General features: G+C 46.0%; 1 long non-coding RNA gene across 2 annotated transcripts; it reads left to right on the top strand.

Annotated features, from left to right (window-relative positions):
* The first annotated feature begins 9199 nt into the window (after positions 1–9199).
* Positions 9200–10126, top strand: LOC117184772 (uncharacterized). Of its 2 annotated transcripts, none has more exons than XR_004470219.1 (2): positions 9200–9339; positions 10037–10126. It is a non-coding gene; the product is annotated as an uncharacterized lncRNA (long non-coding RNA). The 2 variants fall into 2 exon arrangements; XR_004470220.1 differs by having other exon boundaries at positions 9203–9331.
* Positions 10127–11765: the final 1639 nt, after the last annotated feature.

Genomic DNA, 11765 nt, shown 5'->3' with positions numbered 1-11765 from the left:
ACTTGTTTTCGATATATTCGAGGGACTCTGTGGCTCTATTGTTTGGGTTTTGTGGATGATTCGCCCCCAAAGTGTTTTTATGTTTTTTTTTTACTTCACGCTGACGATCGCGCATTGGTTTCGGTGTCGGAATCGGAATCGGAATCGCCAGGCAGGCAGGCAGGCAGGCAGTCACTGGGGCTGATTGATCGGCCCACTGCATGCACACACACGCACACACACACACACGATTAAGGTGGTATCATAATACAATCAACAATTGAAACAACAAATATCTAAAGCAGACCGTAGGCCCAATTTCATTTTTTAAATGCCACCAAAGCCGGAAGCTGCTCATATAGGCATATCTCCTGTGGCGTACACTCTCCACACTTGTTTTTCTTTTTTTTCATAATTTATTTGCGGTCAATGGTTTATTGTAATTATTGTCATTAGCTGCACGGCTATTAGAGCTCTCATTCTGGTCACTCTTGCCACCGGGAGACCGACCCTCGATGCCGTTATCTGCCTGTTGCAAGTGCATTACTAAGTACACTGCTACTGGATTAAATGACTAACTATTGGGGCCCCTCTCTCTCTCTCTTATCACCTGGCGTCCACAATGTCTAATCTTATCATACACTGTGTCAAACACACACACACACTCACACACATACACTGTGCTCAGGTAAAACGTTTTTGTTTTATTTCATCTAAAAATTGGCCCACATTTTTATACACTTGTATGTGGAAAAAACAAAAATAAAATAAAATAAACGCAACGTGTATTTTGGCCGGTGATTCCCTATTATTTAGGGGGGTGGGGGGGCGGCGGAGTAACGCCTCAAATTACCGATCTTATCGCAGCACGGGTCGTCCGATACACCTGTTGCCTGACTAACGCGCGACTAAAAAGTGATCTCTTTGTGGGGGTGTTTTCGGGCAGCGGCACTTTTTGTGTGCGCCGCCGAAACGGTTAGAGCGTGACCCCCGAACATACTCGTAGGAGCCTGGGACAGGATACGGGCCTTTATGGGTTTATAGCACTCACCCTCAAGGCGGGAGAGAGCGTGAGAGAGAGAGAGAGAGAGCGCAAAGCAGTTAAAATGCTCATTTTTGCGTCTCACTTGTGAGTATTTTCCTGTTGCATACTTTTGGGCATGCGGTTTTAACCCCAGATGAAGTTTTACAGGAATTCGATTGCATTTTTCACTCGAAGAATGTCGGTGACGCAGCGCGGGGAGTTTACATGAGATACAGTGGTGCTCATACACTTAAGCCACAAGAACTACACCATGAATTTAAGCGAATATCAAGAAAAGTTTTTATTTTACAGCTCCCATTTTTTGTCTCAAATTAGTTCTATATGTCAGTGTTTTAATACAACAACAACCAAGTTATGAAAATATATAGTCAGCGAAATAATTAAAAAATCTGAAATTATCTCCAAAATATCCTGCTCATATACTTAAGCCACCTAAAAAAAAATGGTTAAAAAAGTTAAAATTTGCTCAGTATTCTTAGTATTTTTAATAAAACTACTTTAATATTTTGTAGGATGACCTTTCTGCTTAAGAAAAGTGGAGTAACGCCTTGGTATTGAGTCTACAGGACGTGCCCACTGTTGAGGGGTGATTTTCCTTCATTCTTCCTGTAAAATTCGGCACAAATCCTTTTAATTGCTGTTTTTTTTTTGGGCAATGACTTGGTTTAGAATTCCCCACAAGTTCTCTATAGGGTTCTGGTCGGAACTCTCCGGAGACCATTACAAAACATTGATTCCCTCTTGGTTAAGCCACCACTTGACTATCCTGCAGCAATGTATCGGGTCGTTGTCCTGTTAAAATATACAGGCAAGTGGCAAATTATCGGCATGTTCTCCAGATAATGTGTTACTCAGAATGTCCCTCTACATTTCGGCGTTCATAATACCTTAAATCTTCAACAGGAGACCTAAACACGATGCTGTCCATCATGAATGTTAAAAAGCGCCTTCAATTCGCCACAGTGCATACCCACCAAGGTCCTAATTTTTGAAATATGATTGTTTGGATCGAAAAATCCAAGTTTAATGTCTTTAGAAGTGATGGTAAACTATATGTACGACGTCCACCCAACAAATAATTACCTCCAGAATACACAAAGAAGACCGTTAAACATTGTGGCGCTTCGATCATGGTCTGGGGCTGTTTCACCGCATCGTGTTTAGGTCTCCTGTTGAAGATTCAAGGTATTATGAACGCCGAAATGTAGAGGGACATTCTGAGTAACACATTATCTGGAGAACATGCCGATAATTTGCCACTTGCCTGTATATTTTAACAGGACAACGACCCGATACATTGCTGCAGGATAGTCAAGTGGTGGCTTAACCAAGAGGGAATCAATGTTTTGTAATGGTCTCCGGAGAGTTCCGACCAGAACCCTATAGAGAACTTGTGGGGAATTCTAAACCAAGTCATTGCCCAAAAAAAAAACAGCAATTAAAAGGATTTGTGCCGAATTTTACAGGAAGAATGAAGGAAAATCACCCCTCAACAGTGGGCACGTCCTGTAGACTCAATACCAAGGCGTTACTCCACTTTTCTTAAGCAGAAAGGTCATCCTACAAAATATTAAAGTAGTTTTATTAAAAATACTAAGAATACTGAGCAAATTTTAACTTTTTTAACCATTTTTTTTTAGGTGGCTTAAGTATATGAGCAGGATATTTTGGAGATAATTTCAGATTTTTTAATTATTTCGCTGACTATATATTTTCATAACTTGGTTGTTGTTGTATTAAAACACTGACATATAGAACTAATTTGAGACAAAAAATGGGAGCTGTAAAATAAAAACTTTTCTTGATATTCGCTTAAATTCATGGTGTAGTTCTTGTGGCTTAAGTGTATGAGCACCACTGTATATGTACAATATATAATATTTTTGCCACATTTTTGGTTTTTATTCTTAAGGCATTGAAAAACGAACACAATTCCCGGTAAAATTTTTACAAATAGTCTATCGAATGGTTTATCGAGTGGTGGGGGGGCTGGTCGCGTGCACTTACTCCCTCTGCACCACTCCCTTCTACCTGCGGCTCTGCAGATCGACAAGGGCAGCATGTTTTGTGGTTGCCTCGTTCGAAGGCATTGCCAGTTTTTTCGCTGGAACCTGGTTAATACTCCCCTTGGGGTGGAACAGAGGAGTTTCAACCTGTTCAATGTGGCAATTTCGATTCAATCACAAAACCATTTCCGACTTCAATCGATCACTTGGGCTGTGAGTTCTCGGGATTCTTCGGTTGGAACCACGGTTCTCATACACGGCAGCTACATGTCTGGTATGCCTGCATATGTTTTCCTCACCACTAGAGCAGGTCCAACTATGACATCATGGCGCGCCACTTGTATAAAAACCAAGTTTCCGACTGATTGATACCAAATTGCCCCGCCAGGTGGCCCCGCCGCTCCGTTCATCTGTGTAGAGTTCATGTCAAATACATGTATCCGACTGTATGCTCCGACTATCTCTAGCCGAACCGCACTGATAGATAGATAGTCTTATATAGCTAATATGTCATAAAGGGGATAGCTTTTATTTATTGTTAAATAATTGGGAGGCGGGACAGGACTTGAAGCACCTCAAAACCATTTGACATTGGCCACAAGTGAGCTCAACTTCTGCCCCACTTCCACGCCCAAAAACCTAGGCCCGAGCCCGAGCTGGAGCACAATTCCGAGTCCAAGTCCTGGCCCAGACTCCTGCTAAGTGTTGAGTGTGATTAATGAAATGGCCGCAAGCTGGGCAGGACTCTGGCTCACACCTGAGCGGTTTTCGAGGGGGGGTGGTGGGGCGGTTGTTTGGTCTTGTTTTTGGGGTTAAATAGAGTTCAGTTGAGCTCAGCGGGGGGAAAAGTGTGTCTGGTTTTGGTTGATTAATTTCTCTGCATGGCATATAATTAATTTGGTATCCACACAGAGACCTGGCTCCGCTTCGGATCCCCCTCCATGGAGGAAGTCATTAGCTAAATTGTTGAAAATTTTTCGGCGACAGGTGCTGTCACAATGTGTCCCCCACCCCCTCCTCGCGGGGGGGGGACCTAAGCCATTGCCTCTTGGGGCAGGCAGGGGAGAGCCCTGTCTGAATGCTGAATGCGGCCTGGATGCTGTTTTTGGGGAATCGCCGACTAGTCAGCGGCTGTCAGTCCTTCCGCCTCGTCCTCTCATTTGGAAAACACTTTGTGCCACTTGATGGGGGCCGCCGCAGTGGGTCATTTAAATTCATTACGACAAAAACAATCTTGAGGCCGGCGCACGGCCGTTAATTGACCACAAAAGTGGAGCCCGAACATCTCCATTGGAGTGCGGCGGCGGATAAACTTTCATGAATTTTCATTTTCGTCGCTTTTGTGGTCGCTGGCTGCCGCCTCCCCGGGAAAACTTGACGCGCCCGTGGGTCTAATGTAATGGACCATCTGTCCCAAGTCGGGACCCACGGCAGGATAACAGCCACGGTTTGACATTGAAATCCTTTCAGCGAGGGCGGCGCCCAGGAAGGAAGCGGCCCTGGAATCGTTTTCGCCCCAAAGTAGTTGACAATAGTAGTTGCCCCTCCGCCCCCCCCCCCCCCCCCCCCCTCGGAGGTGGAGGCTAAGTACTTGCGCTAAGTGAATAATGTCGCCTCTCTCCTGCTGAAACTATGACCAAACTCGATTCGAATCCGAGAAACGCTCCCCGAAGCGCGTCTCTGCTGGGAAATTCCGCTGATGAACTCCGTGTTTAATTACTGCCGGCAGCCGATAAAGGATTCAACTGTGATTATGTCCCCTTCGACGGGGGCAGCAAACAAAGCTGATTAAGAGGATCTGATTTAGTGGGTAATCAATAGGCTCCCCACCAGTCGCCCACCAACAGGTGGCGCACACACGCCAACATTCGAGAGCGGTGACAAGTGCTCGCGTTTACTTTTCCTCCGGAGTAGGACAGAGGGCAGTAGAAGCCGAGCGAATAAATAGTAACAATGATTATAGCAAAGAATGAAAGCAAGCAGTAATGAAAAACAGTAAAGAAATAATCTCTTCTCACACTTACCGTTTTTCCTCAACTTGTATCGGCGCTTTATCTGTTCTTTTTCCACCCACATGAGAAACCGACGATTTTGCGGTTGCGTAGGAAAAAGAAACGGGACCGACAGCAAATGTAACCGCGCGACGATCCCGAACGTACGATTTACGAAACAATATGCAAAACGCGCACGCACAAGCAAAGGAATCCCGAAAAATGCAAGGCAATTTCAATAAAAGCACACATTTTGCGCAGATTAATAGAAGGAAACACTAACGAGAGAGCGAGAGATCAACAAGATTTGGCCTGCCTCACTCCCACCTCAACACAAATGAGAGACTCGTACGAGAGAGCGTCGATTCTAAGTACCCGCTCCTTGCCTATTGCTTTGCTTCTCTTTTTCACTGCGGGACTTACACGGTGGAGTGGGAAAGGGAAAAAACTGCGCGCCTTTTTCGCATTTTTTTCCCACACAAACACGCACACACAATTCCAGAGATCACGCGACCGAACGAAAAGAACAGATTTACGCATAAAATGTGTTTATATATTGCACATTAACAAAATAATACACTATTTACACTTCACTTGCACTTATTTCTTCATTTTTAAGTGCGAGGCCAGCGGCGCAATTGATCAGCCACTTTTTCTCGCACTAAAACAAAATTTTCGCGCATTTTTCATTTTTAATCACTGCCCCCGGACTCTACACAACTGGGGGACAATTTTCCGGTTCGATTTTTCACTATTTTCCCGTTTTTCACGACCCGAAACGCGGAGCTGACTTGAAAACGCGCGCGTAGCCGGCTGAAAAAATGAAAATGTGAGAGCGGTGCAGAGATGTGTGCGTAGGTGGCTTATTGGCTCTCTCACTCCATGCTCTGCTTCTTGTGCTGTTCTCAAGTGCTCACTCATTTGACATTTGACATTGGCGTGAGTTAATTTGTGTTCTCCCACTCCAAATTGAACTCCTAGAGAGCGGATTATTGTGCGTTTACACGATAAAATTATACAAGGTGGTCGCTCTTTTCGGGTCTTATATTACGCTTAGCACAACTGAGAGCGCTTGTACTGAGTAAAATATGACCCTAAAGAGGGCGTTGCGAGAGCGGACCTTGTATAATTTACTCATGGTGCGTGTGGTGAGTGACGTTAATGCATTGGTGTGGGGTAGAGAGGGGTTAACTGCTGTGCACCTATGCAGGCATGTGGTGGGGGGAGCAGAGAAAAAACTTATTTCCAATGATCATCTTATGAGTGGGGTGCTTAGGCAGGTAAATCTTTTCTGCTGCGCGGCTGATTGCAATGTTTTTTTGATATGTAATGTACACATATGTATATGTACATGCATATGTATTTATCTTTGTACATATTTATGCATGCAAATCAGGGTTGCGCTTATTTGTATTGTTTCTCAAGCTCTACTAAACGTTGTCGAATCGGGCTAAAACTTTATATTTTATTCTTTTTTTCGCATATTCAAAAGCGCGCAGTTTGAATTGGAGTGGGAGTGGAAGTGTTCTCATAAAAATTAACTCACGCTAATGTCAAATGTCAAATGAGTGAGCATTTGAGAAAAGCGCAAGAAGGAGAGCATGGAGTGAGAGAGAGCCAATAAGCCACCTACGCACTCATCTCTGCACCGCTCTCACATTTTCATTTTTTCAGCCGGCTACGCGCGCGTTTTCAAGTCAGCTCCGCGTTTCGGGTCGTGAAAAACGGGAAAATAGTGAAAAATCGAACCGGAAAATTGTCCCCCAGTTGTGTGGAGTCCGCGGGCAGTGATTAAAACTAAAAAATGCGCGAAAATTTTGTTTTAGTGCGAGAAAAAGTGGCTGATCAAGTGCGACGCTGGGCCGCGAAGGCAAAAGTGAAGAAATAAGTGCAAGTGAAGTGTAAAAAGTGTATTATTTTGTTGATGTGCAATATATAAACACATTTTATGCGTAAATCTGTTCTTTTCGTTCGGCCGCGTGATCTCTGGAAATGTGTGTGTGTGCGTTTGCGTGGGAAAAAAGTGCGAAAAAGGCGCGCAGTTTTTTCCCTTTCCCACTCCACCGTGTAAGTCGCGCAGTGAAAAAGAGATGCAAAGAAATAGGCAAGGAGCGGGTGCTTAGAATCGACGCTCTCTCGTACGAAGTCTCTCATTTGCGTTGAGGTGGGAGTGAGGCATGCCAAATCTTGTTGATCTCTCGCTCTCTCGTTAGTGTTTCTACCGTTTGGCCTCTCCTTCTATTAATCTTCGCAAAACGTGTGCTTTTATTGAAATTGCCTTGCATTTTTCGGGATTCATTTGCTTTCGCGTGCGCGCCTTGCATATTGTTTCGTAAATCGTACGTTCGGGATCGTCGCGCGGTTTTATAGTCCCACGTAAACACGGAGTCTTCCAGATGGTGGGTCTAAAAGGTAAGTCAGAGAAAAAAATGTTTCCTTGCTGTTTTTCTGTACTCTTTTCGTATTGTTTTTCCTTGGCTTTGATCTGTTGATGGGTGTTTGGTCAGAATAATCTCTTCAGCTGATTTTAGCCTATCAAATATTGGGTATCAAAACGAAACCCAACACTGCCAGAAATTAAAGCCACTGGGCACTGGGCACAGAGGGGAGTGGCCCTTGGCGTGCAGCACAGCACCGGAGTACATTATCAAAATTTGCTCCTCCGCTTTGGGGACAATTGCAGTGGAGAGCAACTCCCGATGGCAGGGCCAATGACAGCCACTGTTTGCGAATTTTATGCGAATTACGCCTAATTAGCATTCCTGCAATCGCACACCGAGCCACGACCCCAAACCGCCCAACCGCCCATCTCGTCCCGACCAGGGATCGAGGCGGCGTCGGTGGCGTCGGCGGCGGCTGACTTCTCGATGTCCCAGCTGATTATGTGCACGATTTCATATGCAAAACATAAGTGCCTTCGGGCACTGGCGGCGGGGATCGCATCGGCATCGGCATGGCATGGCATGGCATGGCATATGGCATCTGGCATATGGTTGGGCCCATCCGTTCGCTGTTTGCAAATGTTGGGGGCCCTGTAGGAAAAAAATGCATGCCCCCCACGCCCTTTGGCCATATCTCATTAGAATGGAGAGACAGAGACGCGACGCAGGGGGGGCAGGAGCCGCCACTACTGCCACCGCCGAGGGACTGTTGATTCTGTTTGCTGTCATCGAAGTCAACGAAACGCATCTCATTGCATTTCCAGGCAGGCAGGCAGGCAGGCACGAAGGCAGGCAGTCGGGTGGGCAGGGGGGGAGGCCAGGCAGGCAGGGGCCAATAAAATTATGCGGAACCGGAATGTGTGCGACCGAGTGAAGTAAATTGTATTTACTACTGCACTTCCACCATCCGGGCGTCAGACAGGGGGCGCCCTCCCCCCCGACCTCTGGAGGAGCCAAAGGAAAACAACAACAATAAGAAAAATAGTGTTTCCTGAAAATATAGATTGTTTTTTTTTTGTTTTTCCACAAAATTAAGAGAAACATTGTTTCTACGTTTGGGATGTTGGCCCCTCCCCCCCCACGCCCTAAACCCCATTTAGATTTTATGGTTTTTAGAATTCTTTGCATTTCCATGACCCATGGGGATGCCATTGGGGTACGTGCTCCTCCAGGGACTGGGACTGGGACTGGGACTGGGACTGGGACTGGGACTGTTGGGCCTCTGGCTAATTGCGGCGTACGCGTACGCGGACATATCAAAGGCACTGTTGGGGCAGAGGGCAATTGCCACTGGGGCCTGCCTGCCTGCCCCAAGCGTAGCCCCCTTTAATGATTAATTAAAAAACTGCATTCAGCGAATAAAAAAAAAGGGGGCTCCACGGGGGGGTGTGGGGGGATGCTTATGCTTATGACATATGTGGCATTTAATTGGGCAAACAAAACGGACGGGGCTGATGGAAGGCATCCCACGGGGGTGCCACTTCCAGTGTCACACATTTAGCCGTGCCTTCCAGCCGTCGGCCCCCAAAACTAGTTGCGCTTCCCAAGCGAACGGAACGGAAGGGAACGGAACGTTTGGCAAATGGAACACGGCAGGGCACGTCGTGGCGCTCTCTTACGCTCGCTCTTAAGCGTCGCTCCGTCGCTCTTTGGCCCGTGTAGGGCAGGAGCCCCATCGGCGGCCAGGCACGAGGCTGAGCCGCCGCCGACGACGACGCCACAACGATGATTGCTTCGAGTGCCTGCCTCTGCCACTGCCACTGGCACTGGCGCAAGCGAAGTTTTTGGCCAACTTGCAGGCCAGCGCCGTGTGGCACAGAATCAGTCGTCAGTTTGTCCTAAGCGGATTTGGTCGACACGTGTGTAGATGTGTGTGGGTATGGCTGTGTGTGTGTGTGTGAATCTTCCTACAGGAATCTCGTCCTTAAGCAAAGCGTCTCGTCCACAAAACTGAGGCAAGGTCTCCACCGAGAACTGAGAAACAAATCCGAAAGGGAACGAACATTGGCGCGTGAATTTAACGCTTGGGCTAGGTCACGTATTGCACGTGTGTTTCTGACAGGAGACAGTGCCCCGCCACACCCCCCCGCCCCCTACTTCCCACCGTTTGTGTGTGTGTGTGCTTTTGATTAAGTGTTTTTTTTTTGCATGTGTGTGTGTGTGTGTGTGTGTGCGGTTGACATTCGATTTACTTTCGCCAGAAAAAAGAAAGAACGAAGGCCGGAAAGAGGGAAGAAAGGAGAGGCGTAGAGCGCAGAGCACACTTTTTGGCAGCCTCTTCGCCACCGACTTCCGGTTTGCATATGTGTGGATGTGCTGCGGTCGATATTTGCATAAATTAAAAAGAGCATAAAAAGCATAGAGAACATAGAGGGGGGGAGGGGGAGGGGGGGACAAGACACCAGCGACGGTTCGCTTAATGAGTTTTTAATACTCTGCCACGTTTCCACCTCTCTTCACTCTTCACTCTCCGGCGTGTGTGTGTGTGTGTGTGTGTTTGTGTGTGTGTGTGAAAAAAGGACATCACCCATTGCCATAGGATTTGGGGACTCCTGCTAATTTATTGAGCCACAGCCAGAGCCGAAAAGAGTTTAGAACGTGACTAAAACAGACACCAAAACCAAACCAAAGAAAACGCAAAAAGTAAAAGCGGAAGAAGCGGAAAAAAGCAAAACTAATTTGCACTTTGAACTGAAGTTGGTCCTGCGTCCTGCCGTCCTGCGGAATTGTTGCTGCAAAAGTTTTTCCCCCCCCCGGGTAAGTGACACAGTGATCAAAAAGTAAAAGAACTTGCCACCGAAACGTGGCAGCAGTCAATCGCTAAGGTGCGGCGGCGTGGAGAGAGTGTTATTTTGGTAACTCGATTGAAAGGTTAATCAGTTTGTGATTGGGAGTCCTTAACGGGGAAATAATTGAGTTTCAGAGATAAATTGAATGAAAATATTTGTATAATTAAAGGGCCAAAAGGAGGCCAGATACACAGCTAAAGGATCTACCCACAGAATGTTTAGATTTCTATATTTTGGACTCTTTTTTTTTTCCCTCGCTAGCAAACAAATCAAACAATTTCCTGCCCCCAAAAGGCAATTTGCGCATTGCATTGTCAAATATTTGCCACAAAATTTCCGAAAACGAAATGCAATGAAAATTGAGCAAATAAATTGAGTTTTTGGCAAACACCGACTCGGACTTGGGTTCAAAGTTCACAGATATTACAGCTGGACTTATCGTTAATTAGTGGGTGACAGAGAGACAGATGGACAGATGGACAGACGGCAGGCAATTTGAATTATTGATGGAAATGATTAGTGCAGTGGAGGGACCAAGGAGGGGGGGGGGGGGGGGGTATCCGTAAGATACGTACGTCTACCTGGAATATGCAAATGAGGCAATTTTGCAGCTCACATGCGACAGAGCAGGCAAATGGTAGACCGTTAGAAGGTGGAAATATTAATTTACATTTAAATGTTATCTCTTTCTCCCTCTCTCTCTCCCTCTCTCTCTCTCTCTCAGAGCTTTACAATGATTATTTTTCATTCGATGATTGGGGGGGTGGGAGGGGCTGTCTCTGGCTCTTCAAATCCCATGTAACTACAAACAAATTCCAATTAATTTTGCATATTTCCACAGCATCACAAATATTTATCTAATGCCAAAAAACATTTATAGGCATCGGCAAACAAATCGAGCTGCAAATATTAATTAAATCTATATTAGCCCTTCGCTGGCTCTCGCTCGTGACAGCCACGCACTGCAGGTCCTCCCTCTCGCTCTCGCTCACTCGTTTGTCCTCGTTGCCGAAGTGAGCGTCGTCTCAGCGCTTCGTTTTGCAGTCGCCTGATCTTTATCTTTGATCTCCCGCAAGCATAGTCTCTGTTACTCTCTCCCTCTCCCTCACTCTTTTGTGCTCGTTGCCGAAGTGAGCGTCGCCTAAGCGCTTCGTTTTGCAGTCGCTTTTGTCCGCCTTGTCGATTGATCTTTATCTTTGCTTTCCCGCTAGCTTACGCTCTGTTACTATCTCTCTCTCTCTTGCTCTGTCGCCTAATCTTGTCTCCCGCACTGTGTAAGCTTCTAAGCGTTTTCCTCCTAAAAACAGATGCACCTAATCGGCTATAACCTTTGTTTTCTTTTTGTTGTTGTTCGAATTTATTTATAATTTGATAAACTCCAAATATCCTTTTTGTTTGAATATTTCCCATAGTGCCACACTGGCTCTCAGCAAATGCGGCAGGAACCCCTCCAGGCGGAAATTTGTTACTTTTTTCTTCCTTTAGTCTTTATTCTACTTTGTACTATATTTTTT

The sequence above is a fragment of the Drosophila pseudoobscura genome, chromosome X (assembly GCF_009870125.1).
Source record: "Drosophila pseudoobscura strain MV-25-SWS-2005 chromosome X, UCI_Dpse_MV25, whole genome shotgun sequence".
Classification (NCBI taxonomy): domain Eukaryota; kingdom Metazoa; phylum Arthropoda; class Insecta; order Diptera; family Drosophilidae; genus Drosophila; species Drosophila pseudoobscura.
The sequence above is the reverse complement of the archived record's forward strand: the minus strand, read 5'-3'. Positions and strand labels throughout refer to the sequence as shown.